Source organism: Carassius gibelio, chromosome B15 (genome assembly GCF_023724105.1).
Source record: "Carassius gibelio isolate Cgi1373 ecotype wild population from Czech Republic chromosome B15, carGib1.2-hapl.c, whole genome shotgun sequence".
Classification (NCBI taxonomy): domain Eukaryota; kingdom Metazoa; phylum Chordata; class Actinopteri; order Cypriniformes; family Cyprinidae; genus Carassius; species Carassius gibelio.
The window spans coordinates 16,928,778-16,948,747 of NC_068410.1; the positions used below are offsets into that span (position 1 = coordinate 16,928,778).

General features: G+C 35.7%; 1 protein-coding gene and 1 long non-coding RNA gene across 15 annotated transcripts in view; one reads left to right on the forward strand and one right to left on the reverse strand.

The window, feature by feature from the left end:
• Positions 1-19,970, reverse strand: part of tada2a (transcriptional adaptor 2A) — a 94,605-nt gene that overhangs the window by 61,746 nt on the left and 12,889 nt on the right. The gene's annotated exons all lie outside the window — the stretch shown is intronic.
• LOC127973156 (uncharacterized) overlaps positions 14,200-19,970 on the forward strand; it is a 36,523-nt gene continuing 30,752 nt past the window's right edge. The window contains exons 1-2 of the long non-coding RNA XR_008157252.1: positions 14,200-15,616; positions 17,075-19,914. This is a non-coding gene — a long non-coding RNA (uncharacterized LOC127973156). The remainder of the gene's footprint in view (positions 15,617-17,074; positions 19,915-19,970) is intronic.

A 19,970-nucleotide genomic window follows, 5' to 3' on the forward strand; every position in this document is an offset into this window, starting at 1 on the left:
TACAGCCCAGAAAGGGTAGAAGCTTACTGTTAAACAGCCCAGAAAGGGTAGAAGCTTAATGTTAAATAGCCCAGAAAGGGTAGAAGCTTAATGTTAAATAGCCCAGAAAGGGTAGAAGCTTAATGTTAAATAGCCCAGAAAGGGTAGAAGCTTAATGTTAAATAGCCCAGAAAGGGTAGAAGCTTACTGTTAAATAGCCCAGAAAGGGTAGAAGCTTACTGTTAAATAGCCCAGAAAGGGTAGAAGCTTAATGTTAAATAGCCCAGAAAGGGTAGAAGCTTACTGTTATGAATACAGCCCAGAAAGGGTAGAAGCTTACTGTTAAATAGCCCAGAAAGGGCAGCCCAGAAAGGGTTAAATGTGCACATAAGAAATAAAGAGTGAAGATAACAGTAACAGGCCTATAACAAGGCGAAAGAAACTGCTAAGTAGAGTCATATTAAAGAGGCTAAGCTATGGCAGCAAAAGCTAAAGAAAAATCCAGCAATATCTTTATTCAAGAATATACATGAGGCGATTCTCATGTATTAGGATGGCAGAAACTAGCCTTACAGGCAGAGACATCCGTCCAGGTAATGGACCCAGGAGAATTACTACTTTGCCTTCCCACCAAGGAGGGGCTGCAGTTAGGAAACTTCACAGAAAGTGTAGTGGGTCTAGCAGTATTGCGATGGATGCAAGAACTAGCAAAAAATGAAAGCTGTACAATACAATTGCAGTGCAAAACTCCAGAGGAAAAAAATATAATCAAAACTATTAGCAAAAAAGATGAAGGCATAATAGAACTTTATGACATGTGCGGTAACGCGTTAAAAAGAGAAAAAGGACACTTGACAGACATGTTAAGAGTTAAAAGATACCAAATTGGTATTAACAATTTCGAACAAGCGGAAGAAATCCGATTGACGATACCAATAATTGAAGATGAGGAACAAAATAGTGTTATTATCATTGCTCATAGAAACACCCTAATACCAGAATGATACGAGCTACAAATAGGCAGAATAAGACTACTTATTAGAGACAGTTTAATCGAAAGAATTGAAGAGGGCGTTGTAATACTAAATGGAAATAAACAAATATTAACTGGCTCTGGAATAGCTGGGTCAATTTTCAATGAATTAGGTAAACAGGCATTACAGGAGATTGTAAGTATGAGAGCCTATAGCTCGGAACGCAACACACAGCGACAGTGAGAATAACCTCTGGCCGTCCGCAGCGGAATTATGTAGCATATACAGTAATGACTGATTACAGAGATGAATTCTGTAGTGCAGAACGTTCCTGGTTAGAGGCCAGGATATTAACAACAACAGCAGTAATAAAAGAAACACTACACAGACAAGAAATTAAATACATATGACTTTAATGGAAACAGGACAATTTAAACACCCGGTTAATTCAGTATTAGAAGGCATACTATTGGGAATTACAGATATGTCACAGGAAGGTCAATTGACCATAAATGTATTATTGACTAACATAAATCAGGATGAACTTGGAAAAATTATTGAGAAAAGGGAGGACAACAACCAGCCAGGATTCTCTCAGCCGTCGGGAATGGTCCTGCAGGGGACAGAAAAAAACAACAGCAACAGCGTCAGGCAGAGTCTGAAGATGAATCCGAGGTGTCGGAGTTGTATACGACTCAGACAGGTCAGATTCTTCACTATATTTTGAAGATAATTTTGAAGAGAAGTGAAAGTAGAGAAACAGAATATATTTACAAAGAATCTAGACTGCGGAATAAAAGAAGAGGCCAGATGGAATAACAACGTGACAAACCAATAAATAGAAAAATAGTTAAAGAACTGGAAAAAGCCTAGTTCAATCAGAAATAAAAATCTGGAAAAAGTAATAGAAATATTAAAATGGGCGGCAGTAATAGGACTGAAGGACAGAATTAATTAGGGTAGTGATGGTCAGGTCGCAAAGCAAGGACAAACAGTCAGGATCGGCGAGCAACTCCTGGATTTACAACTTCTTACAGACAATTGAAGTTGTACAGTAACTCCACAAGAAACTGAAGAAAACCAGAATAGTGTACATGCGAAATTGCTGGAATTACAATTAACAGAAGCAGTTAGAAAACAGGTAGGAAATAAGAAGTCGCACGAAGACCAGAGTGCATATAGGCTACAGAACAGATAGCCTAATGAAAGCGGCTGAGAATGTGCAGCTGAGCCGAGATGCCGCTACGAGGTTAGTGCAGACACGTACAGGTCAACTCATATCCTCAGAGGGTTTGGATAAGTTGAGGACTTTGACAGGTACAGATGATAAAATTAAAGAATGGACAAAAACCCTCATTAATGCCCGGAAAAGAGCATATAACTTTATTAGAAATTTGGCTTTCTATAGAACAGGAGATCCCTAATACTGACAAAGTTCCGTTGCTGAGGCATGTAGGCGTAATTTAGTTACCCTGCTGAATAATGCGACTAGAGAAAAACAGAAGAAAAACTAGCTGAGTATGATCTTGGTACAAAACGTTAAAACCATGAGGAAATTTACATCGCAAACTAAACAAGCTTAAGGGTTACAGTTTAAAAATAATTATAATAACAATAAATTCCAAAGGCCAGAAAGATTTAAAAATAAATAATAATAATAATAAAATACATAAATAAATATGAAGCAGGATATTACGGTGAAACAAGGAAGGTTAACCAGTTCACTGGAAATAGACAGACGTCTCAGACAGAAAAAAAAGGAAACCTGTATGCACAGGGAGGGAGAAAACTTCACAGAAGTGAAAAATGGGAAAATATGACCCCCGCAGAACGAACTAATATAATTGAAGACCTTAAGAATAAAAATCAAAACGGAAAAAAGATTAGGAGGACTAAGGTAAATCAAAAGATGGAAAAACGCTCTAAATTGAATGACGAGGAAACATGTAAAACTAAGACATAAAGCGAGTCAACTCTGATACAGAATGAAGGTTAGCTGGCCAGTTGAAACAGAGACTGTGTGACCCAAAAGTTAAAGAAGAAAATGAAAATGTATATGTTAATATTCATGGAACAGAGTACTATTTGATTGACACATGCATGAATGTCTGTCTCAACTGAGCTTTTAGAGATAAATAGTACGATACAGGTACAAACAAATGACGGACAAGTTAAAATGGAAAAAAACAGGCGAATTACTATGATTAGAAGTTCTGAAAATTTATTAGCAGCAAAAGATCTGAAAAAGGTTTTAAGATTAAAGCCGGTTAATTATGAGCAAGAATTAAGAAGAATCTGAAATGAAATTAAAGGTTCACAATGGGCTAAGGACCAGTTAATGTCAGAGCTATGTACAACTTCATATATAGCTACGGAGCAAAAATGACTGCGGCAAAGTAAATGATACGTTTGCACATGTTATTGAGAGTGGAATTCATAAACCACAAAGGAAATACCCAATGAATAAAAACGGAATGGCTGAACTAACTTTAACCATAAAAGAGCTTGAAGAACAGGGAATTATAAAACAAGTTAAAGCACCCGATTCGGACGTTATCACTCGATTGAATGGGGCGTTATCAGCGGTTATCAGCCCATAGCTATGGGCCAGGAGGGGCCTCCTGTGCCTACTAGTAGGCTCAGAAGGCCGTGATCATCCATCCAAATGGTTGATCACCCACAAATATACAAGAGAAGACTCCAGATCCAATCCCAGAATTCCTGCTCACCGGTAATCGGAAGTCTACTGGACGAAAGCGGCAACGTTGCGATATTTTCTGCTTAATATTTTCAGGTAAGACTATTAAAATTATAAAACTGAGCATTTAAACTGTAACGGAAAACAATACGTACACTCGTATTGCGTGTCATGATTGTTGACATGAGATAACCGTATTGCGATGTGTCTGCAAACGTTATCGCTAGACAATATTACGTTATTAGCGTGTTGTTATGTTAACGTTACATGCTTTATGTGAGCATTAACGTTGCTAATATGAGTGTGTATTTACGTCTGAAGCTAATGGGGGAATTTAGTTTCGAGTTAAACTGTCAAAATGACTTTTTACACTCTTACAGGCTTATTGCATATTGTGTATGCTCGATAACGCTTCACTGAAGCCGGATCATAGGACTAATGTAGCCCATATTGACTTGAGAGAAATATTAAACAAGATGTATTTTACGGATGTTTGGAAACCTTGCGATCTTGACTAGAGTGTAAAATAAAGTTCTGTGGGTTTGGATCTATCTATCTATCTATCTGTCTGTCTGTCTGTGTCTATCTGTCTGTCTCTCTCTTTCTCTCTCACTCTCTCTCTAAAGCTTGCTAGCTGTGTATATATTTATAGCTGTCTGTCTGTCTGTCTGTCTCTCTCTTTCTCTCTCTCTATAGCTAGCTGTGTATATATTTATATAATTTATATATATATATATATATATATATATATATATATATATATATATATATATATATATTTAGCTGTCTGTCTGTGTCTATCTGTCTCTCTCTTTCTTTCTCACTCTCTCTCTAAAGCTTGCTAGCTGTGTATATATTTATATAATTTATCTATCTATCTTGAACTTGAAAAATAAAACCCAAAGGTCTGTCTTTCTGATTAGCTGTCTGCCTGCCTGTGTTACATTAATTTCTTTTTACCTAAATTTTTTGTCTCCCTTTACAGCATACATTTCCAGCTGGTTGCAAGGACTTCTGTGGCAAGTTTGTTTTATTACTTCCATGCTCTATGTCTTTGTTGAACTATCCAAAATTTGGTTTTGGGCTGTTTAGAATTTATTGTTCACAAATCTGTCTTGTGAAAGTTTCTCTCTGTCTGTGTTTTAGGTTGAAGTTGGCCGAGAGAGATAAGCTGTACAGTTACTAATCTAGAAGCATTAGGCAAGAGTGTCTGAGAACGATGGTATGATCTGCAAAATGTATTTTTTTATTACTGATTTATTACTGACTATCTATTTCTTTATTTGTTGTTATTCAACAAGAGAGAACTCCCATTAATGGGAATCAAAAGGAAACCCTGAAATCATTTTTTAAGGATGGAATGACACGAGTTGGTTCAGAATTAATACCAAGAGCTGCATCAGTTACTGGTTTGGACACCAGTGTCGTAGAAATAAGGTTTACTTTTGTGACACACTAACAAACATCATGTCAAATAAATAAATCATTCTGCTGCACTGCTTGTATAAATGATGTGTTTTGTTAACATTCGGTTTAATTGGTGTAATACCTTTTTGCTATTTTTTTGTTTTTCAGAACTGGATTGGTAATTACAAAAGATCGCAAATGACCAATGCTTCGTCTGAGCCCCGGCCATCAAAGGCCAAAGTTCACATTATAGAGCTGTCACCTTACAATCTTTTTTGTAGGGACAAATTCAAAAACAAAGGTGAGAAACAAAATTTAAAGACTGTTTTTATTTTTTTTATACTAAATTGTTTCTTTTCATACATGGTGGCCTTTTTGACATAAGGTTTATGAGGGTCATGAAGCGTCATGAAACAGATTTTCATGATAGTATTTGGGAAGTACTTCACTCACACAAATTGCATTCATCAGTTTAAGAATGCTGAGTGTATTGAAAAGAATCATCAGGTCATCTACTTTACACCTTATCTTGTTTTTACAGAGTTGTTACAGATAAATGGTTTTCACAACCCAAGTACTGATTGTCGTTGTATGAATTTACTTTAGAAAGGAGATGCTGACTCTAATGCGTTAAGTTTTTCCTCAGGCACAATGAATGATATTAAGGGCAGGTGCGCCACATTGGGTGAAGATGCAAAGCAGAAATACATTCAAGAGGCAGCAGCACTGAGGGCACATGGGCAGGCACAGGACCTAAACCCTGAGGTGAGGGATGCCCGAATTAAAATGCACTTAAAGAAGCTGAAGTTAGAGGTTCATTTGCTAAGCATTAGTGGTAGTGGTAACAATGAACACGCTGCCTTTGAGATGTTGCTTTAAATATAGTGACGAGTATGATTTAAACTAACTCGCTTGACTTTCAAAATATTTGTGTTTTTCCTTTGGTAGATGGAGGCAATTTGTGCTGTGTCAGCTACGTCCATTTTGATGATAAGAAGAAGAATGCAAGAAAGAAGTGGCGTTCATGGTCTCAGTGCACAGTGTGCCAATCAGGGTCACACACAGCATGTGGATTAAAAAAGAACATGTGCCTTCACTGCCAATGTCAAGACACCATGCAAACACCCTGAAGATGTATCTTGTTACTTGTTTGGGTTGTTTTTACTGTGTTGACGGCCCCCAACCCATCCATACAAACACACACACACACACACACACACACACAATACATACATATGCTGCAAATTTATTGTAATGACCACACTTCACACGTAAGAAGAAAATTGTGATCTTTTTGTTATTTTCATTCACCCCAATTTTTATTTATTGTTGTTTGTTGGCACCATTAATGTGGTCTCCTTTATACAGGACTTATGTGGGGACCAATAAAGTTATATTGTACTGAATTGAGTCTACATGCTTTTTTTTAAATATATATATATATATATATATATATATATATATATATATATATATATATACACCTGTTTCAAAATTGGTTCAGTAGGCCTGGGTTTTAGCAAGGACCTCACCATAATATTCACAACAGTGGGTCAGAGTATGATTTCATGTTATGATTAGATGCTTCACATAACTTTACATTTTTCACAGTTTTGCTGTCACTAGGAGATGCTTGGCAAAAAATATATTGAAAAGATGGTTACTGGTACTTGTAAAAACTTTGGTATACAGCTGAACACTACAATTTATTTATTTTAAATTTAAATGGTTTCTATGGCATTGCTTACTTCCACTCTGAAGTATTTTCTTCACAATTACTGGTACGTTTTTATTTTAATGATAAACATTTAAGAGAAAATGTGAAGGGTATCATTTTATCTGTGTTAAGGATATCAATTGTTTCTCCTTGGATTCAGATAAATAAAGTTTATTGTCAGTTTATGTGAGGGAGGACTGGTGTGTCCCACTTTTGTTTGCAGTTGTCTGCCGTGGGTAGACTACATTTAATTCAAAGTGCTGTCGGTCACAATTATGTTTATTATATATAATTAATTATACATTTACAATCTGATTAGTTTATCTGGTTTGCAAATTAGGGTTGTAAAATTATATATTTACTGAACATATAAAATATCTAGTATAGCCAAACTATTAATTACATTGCATGTAGATGAATGCAAAGAAATTAATTGACATGCTTTCAAACATGCTTTTTAAATGACACATGAGTTTTGGTAACATGGACTGAGAAAACATTTAACCATCTTCTGCTCAGAAACCTTGTAAAAACTTTTAACTTTTACCAAGAATCTTCAAATTATCTTATTTTATGTACAACATAAGAAAGCAACTCATACAGGTTTGGAAATACATGAGGGTGAGTAAACGATGACAGAATTTTCATTTTTGGGTGAACCATCCCATAATTAGATAGCATATATATATATATATATATATATATATATGCCATGTGTGTACCAAACATAAATGCAAAATGAGTCTGTGTGTGTGTGCGGACAAGGTATGTGTCATGTTGTGGGTTCATAAATCTGTTTACAAAGTCAGAAACAAACAAACAAGCAAATAGCTTCTTTTTATATAGGCTATGGCTATTGAGCCTTCAAATAGCTCTCTGAAACTACACCCGAGATGGCTTGTGCATGTGAAATGAGAAAATTTAAACTTTGTTGTAGAGCTAAACCACATACATTGTTAGAAAGGTCTTGACCTGGAGAGTAACATATGTAAGTATGAAGATTCTACATGGCTCCTGTTTTGAAATACTGACCTTTGAAACATCAGCTTGGTGCATATTTGAAGGCTTATAATTAAGCAATAAAAAGGTCTACACACATGGGGCCAACTGTTATAGAGAGCTCTTGTCCTCATTTATGATAAATATGGTCAACAGCTTGGGATATTGTCAAATCTGGTTAAAAGTTATTTGAACCCATTTAAAATTTAGACATTTAAAATCTGATTACATAGATATGTTTACAATCCGCCCAAACTCCACACTGTACTCTCAACTTACTATTTGCAATATCCAATTCTAAGAAATACACGATTTTAAAAAAAAAACTACAATTCCCTATAGCTACGCAATGCAGCTTGATACAAATCAAGCACTGCAGTTGTAGTTTATCTGGTTTGCGAATTAGAGTTGGAAATTAGGGTTGTAAAATGATATATCTACTGAATATATCAAATATCTAGTGCAACCAATCGATTAATTACACTGCATCTAGATGATTTACGTTAAGAAAATCTAAATATATTTGTTTATTTAAGATTTTTTAGCCGAAATGTAGAACCCGCAAACCCCGCCCACAACACAATGCACTTCCGTAACCTTCTGCTACCAAAAATGTGTTTCTCTGAATCGAAGGAGAAATGTGCAAAAGTTATATTAACATATCGTATTGTTGAGTTATCTGTTTGTTGTTGTTTTTTTTGGACAAATGTTGAATTTATCATTTAAAAAAAGTGTCTTGTGAATAAAATACTTTTGGGCGGAAATACGTTATGCAAGCCACGTGGTTTCAGCGATAGCAGCGTAACCACCATGGCAACAAACAACGAACAAACTAAATGTAATATCAAGGGGCAAGGAACTCGACCGGAAGTTGAAGTCGGGTGGGGGCTGCCATCTTTTAGCAGAACTTCACTTGCGTTAGCATTCCCATTGACTCCCATTCATTTTGGCGTCACTTTGACAGCGAATAACTTTACATCTGAGGCGTTTAAAGACTCTGTTTGTCCATTATTTATTTCTAAAGATACACGACAATGTATAAAGGGCTCCATTACCTTCTATGTTACATTATGGCCCCGTATAAACAGTTTTTGTAAAAAATAGGCTAACGATTGCGTCATAACCACTCGGCTCTCTGTCGCATTACCGTACAGACAGGAGGAGAAGCTCGCAGGCAATTAACTTAATATGGCGTACTGGCGTTACATTTTAAAATACTATACAAAATAATTAATCAGAATACTTACTCCTGCTCACTCAGGCCAAAGAACTCCCCGCTCAAGCTCGCCGTCTCTGCAAGATTAACGATGGCAGTTTGCACACACAGCTACTAGAAAATTTACATCTGGCAGACAGGTTGCTGACGTCGTCAAGCTTCGTTTGAGTCTGCGCGTCAGAAACGGAAGAGCTAAAAAACGCTAAAACTGGGCTTCATTTGTCTCAATTGAGTTCCAATGGGGTCGCTGTGTCCATTTCTTTTACTGTCTATGTGTAATATACATTCACTGAACGAAGAAAGTGAAAATAAAATGAAAGCAGCCAATGGGAAGAATAGAAAAAAGTGTTCAATTACATAGGCTTGGATCTGGAGAATTTCAAGCCAATAACAGTTATGTAGGAACATACTGTATGTAGCACACTGTCACATACGGATTTTGACTGTAAATCCATTGTATGTCATTTTTTAAGTAAATTACTTTTCATTGACTTTAAATGTGCTGTGAATAAGTGCAGAGCACCATGGCTAAAAACATGGCTGTAACTCTAAGAGTCAATACATCTCTATGTTCCCTTTTATTTTATTTTTTTACAAACTCATAGTTGCTTCAGAGGTTTCAAGATCCAATAATGTATTGTCATTTCAACTCAGTCGAAGGGGATTTTGATGGTGAGCTCACAAAAAACAAAACACCTCCCACACATTTGTACATTACAGTAAATAACATATTACATTATGGTAAACACATTTTTTTTAGATTAGATTAGATTCAACTTTATTGTCATTATGCAGAGTACAAGTACAGAGCTAATGAATGCAGTTAGCATCTAACCAGAAGTGCAAGAATATAGTGTTTTATATACATAAAAGTGCAGAGTAAGTGAAGCTTATGATATACAGAAAGTACAGTGTAGTTGCTATATACAATATTGATCGGAGTATATACAGAATATAAATATGAATGCAATGTAGGGATTGTATGTACATTATGAACAGAGCAATGAAGGATTATATATATGTTATGAACAGCAGGAACGTGAGAACAGTGGTAATAAATGCAGTTGGATGAATGTGCAAAAATATTGTTGAACAATGTATTCTATGCAAAATAACAGTAGTGCAATATTTTTTATATAAATATTTTACTGTGCTTGTACAGTAACAATTATAGACAGTTTATTTTTAAAATTTTGTACTCATACAGACAGACTAGTGGGGATATGTATGCTTAAATACAGTGCCTAAGCTTTAAAATAGATCAGACCTAGTAAAACAACATGTCCGCACAAGTAATGCAGTAAAGTAATTATTATATTATATTATATTATATGTCTATAATGTCTTGTACATGTGGGTGAAACATCACAGTGGCTTGATGTCATTTTCTTTCCAGCTGTTGAAGACCTTGAATGAGAGCAGCTTACTGCAGTCCTAAAGAGTTAAGCAAAACATAGATTTATGAGAGGAATAGTGATCTTTTTCACAATTTTAATTAATATTTCATGGACTCAGTAACAATGATTAACCTCTTGAGGCTTTGAGCTGTCAAGATGTGATAGCAGGTATTCCTCTAAACACGTGGGTTCTGTGTAATGGATCAACCGCACTTGTCCCAGAGCTTTGATTCCTCACAAGGCCAAAGTTGGCATCCAATGTGACAATCATATCTCCATCCGCCTGGAAAACAAACACTTACAGTAACACTGGTTTTGTACCCGCACCAGGTTTATACATTTATACTATTACTTCTATTATAATACTACATAAACAAATTAACTTAGTTTGATATTCATTCAGATTTTAATTCTATGCCATTAATTTAATCAAACAAGAACCACGCTAGAACTATAACCAACCTTTGGACATGCTGGGCATATTGTTCCATCATTTATTTGTGGGCAAATATCAACCAAACTTCTTTGTCAGAAGTGGTGATGCCTAAAATGGGATATGGGGTGTTGCAAAAACCCTCAACAGAAACCTGACACTCCAGTGACAGAGAAACCGAAAGCTCTAGCAGAGGGATGGAGAAGGCTGTCTAATCAGAGCCCATATCTCAGCAGAGTACAGGTTTCTGGTTCACACGCACACATGGTGACTATAACGGTGCAGAGCCGTCCTGCCAAATATAAAGAGGAAAATAACATAAAAACATAACCTAGTAGTACTATAGAGACTACCATATCAGTATAAATTCAATTAAATTAAATGTATGCATTTAGCAGACGCTTTTATCCAAAGCGACTTACAGTGGATTCAGGCTATACATTTTTACCCATCATGGTAGTATATAAACTATACATTTAGTTGATATAGTATAGACTAAATCACTTGAGTGTGTCACATATAACTTAATGTTTGTAATTATTGGAATCAACAAACAACTTTTTTTTTTTTTAAATGTATGACAAATTTGATTAATTCCTTAAAGGAAATCATTACTCCACATGTAATAGGATTGAATTCCTTAACCTGTCAATAAAATTAAATACATTAAGATTTTGTATCAGGTAAAATGACAAACCTGTGCTGACAATGACCTTCATGTCCTTTGTGTACACAGCATGGGTGCCATGGGCTTCAGGTAAATATAAGAATAATCCCAGGGAGGATGGCTCATAGTAAACATTCTGTAAGAAAGATGGATAGCTCTAATGTTTTTAAAACAACAAAGTTGTGACACTAACAGTTGATACTGCATAGTGCTAAAACAATTTGAAGTATCTAATGATTCTGTTGACATTACTGTGAGTTTGCTGTCTGTATGCAAGTATAGCAATAGCAATGTAAGACTGTATGCTATTGTTCTTACATTCCACTTTTCAGGAAGATGCAGTGAATTTCTGTGAATCCTCTTCAGGCAAACCTCACAGAACACTGCAGTGGAGCTGCACTCAATGCACCTATAATCAGCATGTTCTCGGCAGACAGCACACTGGGTAGTGATCGGTGCTGAACATTCAAACGTCACCTTAAGCATCTCATCCTTGACTGCATCCCAGGCATGAAGCTCTCTCTTCTTTGCCTTACTGTATGCACTCTCAGAACAGCTCTGTGTCGCATCATCAGGTTCAGCAGGTTGAGATGTAATAGAAGGGTCGGAAGAGTGGGTCTGTTTGTAGCTGGGCTGGGGAAGACCTTGACTGAGGTAAGAAAACTTCGCAGGGCCCACCATAGACCTCCTCACCAACTTAATTTTAACGTTCCTGAAACGTGTGCTCATCTTAAGTGCTTTTCCCATATCTGAAATCAAAATATTTGACAATTATTACATAAAGCAAAGTGCAACCCGTACCGTACTTCTTATCACAGCCTAAAAGACAGAAACACATGAGTGAAAATGGGATGCAGTCAGGTGAGGGATATTTGGTGTGATAGTTAGATAGATCCAGCTAGCTAGATAACTAGATATATAGATTGCTAGATAGATAGATAGATAGATAGACATCGAGCTAGATCTATATCTAAAGATAGATTATATAAATAGATACACAGCTAGCTAGCTATATATATAAACTGCTCAAAAAAATAAAAGGAACACTTGTGGGTTATATTGTGTTGTTAAGTATTCCCTTTATATTTTTGAGAAGGTATATAGATAGAAAGACAGATCCAAAGCTTCCTGATATAGGATCAAATCCAGCCAAGCTTTGTTCAAACCCACAGAACTTTATTTTACACTCTAGTCAAGATCCCAAGGTTTCCAAACAGCCGTAAAATACGTCTTGTGTTTAATATTTCTCTCAAGTCAATATGGGCTACATTAAGCCTATGATCTGGCTTCAGTGAAGCGTTATCGAGCATACACAATATGCAATAAGCCTGTAAGAGTGTAAAAAGTTTTTAAATGTTTACAGTTTAACTTTGCGTTTAACTAGAAACTAAATTCTCCCATTAGCTTCAGACGTAAATTCAGCAACGTTAATGCTCACATAAAGCATGCAACGTTAACGTAACGACAGGCTAATAACGTAATATGGCCTACGTTAGCGATAACGTTTCGCTATACGGTTATCTCATGTCAACAATCATGACACGCAATACGAGTGTATGTATTGTTTTCCATTACAGTTTAAATGCTCAGTTTTATAATTTTAATAGTCTTACCTGAAAATATTAAGCAGGAAATATCGCAACGTTGCCGCGTTCGTCCAGTAGACTTCCGATTACCGGTGAGCAGGAATTCTGGGATTGGATCTGGAGTCTTCTCTTGTATATTTGTGGGTGATCAACCATTTGGATGGATGATCACGGCCTTCTGAGCCTACTAGTAGGCACAGGAGGCCCCTCCTGGCCCATAGCTATGGGCTGATAACCGCTGATAACGCCCCATTCAATCGAGTGATAACGTTCGAATCGGGTGGTTAAAGGAGCTATTACTAACTGGCCAATCCAGTTAGCTGTGAAACCGAACGGGACATATAGATTTCTTACAAACTTTGAGACTTTGAATCGTTTAACAAGACTGGATAAACGTTATGTAATTAACGCATGAGATACAGTTGAAAAAATACGAGATGGACGGTTTTATTAGAAAATTGTTTTGGCCAATGGATTCTACTCGATTACTCTAGCCGAAGAAAGTCAGGAAAAAACTGCTTTTACTGTAAACAACAAACATTATGTTTACCGACGTTTGTTGATGGGTTATTAAAACTCGCCTATAACTTTTCAATTGGTAAGGTGTGAAATTCTGAAAGATTTAGACATTGAACTTTATATAGACAACATATTAATTGTGTCAAATGGAGAAATAAACCTTGTAACAGAATTGTTGAAACGACTTGCGGAGGCAGATTTGAAAATAAATATATAAAAAAAAGAGACAATTAATGACTGATATAGTCGAATTTTGGGGATTTTGGGTTTCAGCATGTAACAGAGGGGTTACTTAGTCAATGAAAGTCAGAGTAAATCAACTTGAGACCCCAAAAACAGTTAGACAGAGCCAGCAAACAATGGGGTTACCGGGTTATGTTAGAGACTTAATCCCTGGCTTTAGCAGATGTCTAAACTTATTTATGAGATTATCAAAGGTGGACAATTGAAATAGACAATAAAACTGAAGAATCGTTGATAGAAATTAAAACAGCTATATTAAACTCAGGACAGCTGAAAGGAAGAAATGATGAGAAAAATTTAGAGGCTGACTTGGAAACAGACGAAACAGGTTACCAATTAATAGAGAAAAGAAAAGTAACATACCTGGTAAAATTATGACTGGAAGCTAGGAGATCCAATAACTTAAATTTACTGGTGTGAAGAAGCAGCTGGCAGCACTTAGAAAACGATATTTCCGAGTTGAAAGGCCTGGCAAGGGGCCAAATAATATTTGTTAACATGAAAACAGCAGTATTAGCTCATCTCTCCAAAACAATGTAAAGGATGACCGTGCGCTTAATAGCTGATGGCAGAGATGGGAAAGTATGCTTCTAGATCCAGATATGAAAATCAGACAAAAAGAACTTAAAAAATGACAGAAAAAGAAATTAGAGCTTTATAAAAATACAGTTGTTTTCACAGATGGCTCAAAAACGGCCACTGACGAGGAAGCTCACTGGGCTTTTGATTCTGAAACAGAGCAACAAGGTCATAGCTTCAAATGAGGGAGTAGTGCAAGGCACAGGACAGTACGCAGAGCTCATGGCAGTGTTCCAGGCTTTGAAAACACTGAAAAACTTGGATATTTACAGGCCATAATAGTGACGGATTGCTGTTGCAACAGGAATTACTGACAATTTGCAAATCTGGAATGACAACGGTTACACCAAGTCAAAAGGTAAGCAAATTGAACACGCAACATTTTGGCAAGAGATACAAAAAATAATAAGTGATTTTGATGTTACAGTGATACATCAGCCAGGATATTCCTAGGCAGACAAAGGAAATAATGAAGTTGATAAATTAGCGTGCATGAGACGAATAGTAGTGATTAAATAAACAGAAGGAAACGTAATACAGAAAATACATGACCAAATTATGCACCCAAGTGTAAATTTAGTTTGCAAAGTTTTGACAGATTATAAAATACATATTTCTAACTTGAGACAGAAATAGAGAAACGTAAGATTAAATTGTGAACAGTGCATGCATAAAGGCTATAATAAAACAATACGAAGTGATTTTGGAGGTTTTATACCAGACAGAGTTAACCAGGAATAATCTTTGGACATCGCTGGACCTTTGATCCCGAGGTCTAAAGATGGTAATAAATATCTATTGATGGTAGTAGATGGCTTTACGGGACGAATTTTGGGAAAGCCTTTAAAAGAGACAAAAGCAAATGCAATTATTAAAGATGTCAATAAATTACTGGTAGCTTGGGGCCGGCCAGAAAATAATTAGGTGTGACAACGGCACAGATTTTATAGGAAAACAGTTTGAAGACTTTGTAACTGAAAAACATATAAGTTTAATTAAAGCTATAAGATATTGCCCAGAGTCAAAGGCAATAGCTGAGAGACATATAGGGATTCTAAAAAGCTGGAAACGGGCCAATTGTAATCATGATAGATGGGATGAATATATGGAAGATTTAATGTTTTATATTAATCTTACAGAGATCAAAAGTCAAAAGACCAGTCAGAAGACTCTTGCTGAGTAGGAGACCACGTCTGGATCAGGTTAGAAATTAAACATAAAAATAAACCGTTTAAAGATTTAATTAATAAGAATGATACAAAAAATTAAAATAGTTGATAAACAATGTGGAATTAACAGATAATGGCCTCAGTGGAGTAAGAGGAATTTGGTCGTGGTTAAAAACCAAGGACGAGAAAATTTAATTCAATCAGGAAAATTATCAATGAGATTAGGATGAGCTTGTTAAATTGGTTGAGATTAATAACCAGAGAGGTGTGATTAGAATTGAAACTAATCTAAGGACGAGATGCGATGATAATTATATAGCGAAGGATATTGAGCATGTAAAAGCCAGACAGGCAGGTAGATTGCTTAAACCTGTTAAACTGACATGTTATATAGCATAGGTGTATGTGTGCTATTTGTGGTAGTTTTGAAGAATAACTGTGGTGGGAAGCACTAGCGATAAGCAACCCCAAATCCAGGGAGGAATTAAAAAGCAATATTAATAATAAAAAAAATACAAAAAAGATTAGTAAACCTCTAACTATGCCAAAAATACAGAGAGATCAAGATTACAAAACTCCTGGAGAAATTAAAGCAGCTTTGTGTGTTCAGTGCCAAAAATGAAAAATTAGTTTCCCTAAAGTTGAAGTAATAATGACACAGCGGCTTGGAGTAAAAATAAACAGTTTGTGATTGTTTGTGGACAGGGAATATGTGACTGAATGCGATGTATGTCTCGATGACATTAAATACCATAAATTGCTGGTACATGGCAGACATAAAGTTTGGTCTTGTAACAAGACCTTGGTTGATTTCTCTAGTAAAGGCAAAATTGAAGGTTCAAGATTGCAAGTTGATAACATGACTTATCAACAACAGCTGGGATCAGGCGTCGATTATCTATGGTCATACCGTATTAAGAGAAATATGGATGACATTCAAAGTAAATGGCTCCCGTTGACCCCAAAGGTCTGGGAACGGAGCTGGAGTGCTTGAAAACTTGCTTTGACGTGAAGGTCAAAGCATGCCGGCCAGATAAGGGAACTGGAATTATCTGGTCTGTAGGCACCGTTGCCAAAACACTATTATAAAGTAATATAGGTGAGTGAATAATGGCACCTAGAATTGATTTTTTGAGACGAGGAGAATCTGATGACTCAAATAGCAATGTGCGTTGCCATTTTAACTAATTTCAACTAATAGTGCAAAGAAGCAGAGTTCTGTGTCCTATTGCATTATGGAGACAGAACAGCCAGCAAGCTGCTGTATTATCTCCGGGCAAGAAGCCAATTATGGAGGGGTTACAGCAGTCTTGTCTGAATTAAACTAATGTTAAAAGTTGTTTTAAACATGACCACCACTTCTGAACCACAAATTCTAGCATGTGCAGTTGACATTGAATTGGCACACGATTAAGTAGTGAGTAAATTGACAAAAGGTTCGGAAGGGGGGTGGTTTGAATTATTGTGTTATTATTTTTATTTTTCTCTCAGGAATGATGAAATTACAAGACTTAGACGAGAGAGAGAAATGGGCCAGGAAAATACAACGCTGGCGACAAGCCTGTATACCACAACCTTGTTTGACGGTATTATTAGTATAACAGGGGTTGTGATTTTAACTGGAATTTGGCCAATAATTGATTTCACTACAAAATTGATTGTGGTTGAGGAGATTACTGTTAAAGAAGTTTCCCACTTTACTATAGTGTAATTTTTTTTTTCAGGATCATGTGAGCTAAAAACATTGGAAGAATGTAGCCAATGTGAGAAAAAAAAAAAAAAAAAAAAAAAAATATATATATATATATATATATATACAGTGGGGAAAGATACATTAGTGAAATGTAGAATAAGGTCAATCCCATGTAACATTACACGGATAAAGAGAATTTGGATTTGGCACCGCCTGCAGCATATGCTCTATATTGGACCTAGAGAGACATTAGGGTGTTACACGAGCAACACTGAGGACAGTGTTAAGCCAAATAAAGAAACCCAGATTACTGCAACTAAATAAAAAGATAGAGGTTCCCAATGTGTAAAATATGGGTTGTATGATCCTAAAAGTGCATTCCAAAGAAACTGTGAAAAATATTATAATGACAATAAATATACAATGTGTGAAACTACAAAAAATTATGGGATCCATTTGCATGGATATATTGGTTTATATATTGACATAGGTTAATATTAATATATTAATATATTATTATACATTAATATTGGTTAGGTGAAACTACTGAATGAATTAGTGTATATTCAAAAGGATTGAGAACTCTTGTGGGAAAATGTGCTTAATGAAAATGGAACTGAAAGGGATCAAATGATAATACAATTCATTTGTATTATTTATTATTTATTTATTTGGTGATACAGGAACTAATATTAGAGCATTACTGTGAAAAGCATTAAAGCCCAAAAATTTAGATGAAAAACAGAGAATCTCATGATGGGATGAGTATAAAAGATAAAAATAAAAATATTAAATATAAAAATACCGGGCTAAGCACTTACTATCCTTTTCCTGTAGTTTGGATGAGATTTCAGGTAAAGGATAGCAGATTATTTTGTTCTATTTCTAAGGAAATCCCAGAATACCATAATGTTATGACTATATCAGCACCTAATCACAAAATGTAAATTAATATTAGTGGCATGCTAGATGTCAAAAAGGTTTTGACCATTGACAGAAGCTTATGGACTGTTTATTACTTTACAGGAAGACAAGGCTTATTTAAATATGCCTTTAGATAGTTATTTTAGAAGATTGGACATTAATTAAGGAATTAATGGTATGTTGGCTTAAGAAGTCTATTCGTATGAGCCCATATATATGGATAATAGAGAGAATCATGCTAAAGAAGATAAAGGGAAATGAATGACTCTGTACCCATTGTATTGGACAGTAGCTAGACCACAATATATTAAATTACATGCAGGATACAGACAATGGATAATTTATACTGTATGTTATTTTACTAGTAGGAGCTTTCATTGGGATTTTGATTTTGTGAGAACTAAAGGGCCTTGGAGGACTGATAAGAAGTTTATTAAAAATCTGTTATTCTACAGTCGTTAATATTATCTTGCAGGTGGTTGGGCTTAGTAGGAGTAGAGATAAAGAGGACAAACAAGTGCTCATTGAAAGAGGGATTCATCGAAAGACCTTGACCGAACGTAGCACTCTTTTGGTGCATAAGGTCTGAGACTTTACTTCTGAAATACATGGCATTTCAACAGAGTGCCACGAAGGGTGAACAGTTGAGTGATATACCAAGGATAACTCTAAGAATGATTCTACCAGCATTGCTATTTTGTTAGGAAACGGTGACAACCTTTTGGAAATTCTGGTAAACAACTGTCTTTGTATTACAGTGAATATGATATTATAAAAATAATAATATAAATTAAAATAAAAAAGGGGGGTTACATACATATGTTTTTAAGTTTTTATTTTCTATATTTATTATTTTTGAACTTCATTTAAGTGGGTTATTGGTTCTGAAAATGTATGCATGATTCATTATGGAAACCTAATATGATAGGTAAATGAGTAAATTAAGAACAAATACAAAGGACCAAAATTTGATTAAAAAAGAAAAAAAAAATTCTTTTAAGGCTCAAATAGGAATTAAGGAGAGCCCCAAGTGGAGAATTATTGACAAGAAAATTTAATTACTGGATTGTTATTGGGCAAGATAATTGTATGAGATGCCGTCAATTTCTGACTGATTTAAGAGTGAACTTTGTAATGGGGGATTTATGCTAGGAATGTTTCTACAAGAATACATTCATTATGTGGATTAATGACTATGATGATGCAGAATATAATGTTGAATCTTATGAATTGATGACTGGAGTGCAGATATACATTTTGGAAAACAAAATGAAATAGTGAAAATAAAAATTAACTTACAATCTTTTTAAACTTAAAGACTGGTACAGATTGGAGATCTGGGGATTAGATTCTTGTGCACTGCTTGCATAATAAATGTACAGCTGAAGTTGTAAAAGTGGTCAAAATTGATGAACTGCTTTTTATTATAGGCAGAGAAATTTATGGAATTCCTGGAGAAGGAGGATTTAACTCTGACTCAGCCCGCCTTAACGCCCCAAGGTGCTAAGAATCAAACAAGCGGCTCGCACACCAGAAGGTATGCCTGGAATGCCAGATCCCCTCTCTTGGCTTCTGAAGAGGATTTCAGAGAGAGGGGAAGAGCCGTGCGTTTCTGAGTGAGGAGGCATAATAATGCCAACCACACGCCAAACCACCAGTCACCCGCACCTTGGACCCCCTTTCTTTTGGTCCGTTCCACAATCCATTGCTAATGGTACGTTTTGAAATATGTACAGTTGGATAATTTACTACAGACTTAAAAAAAGAGAA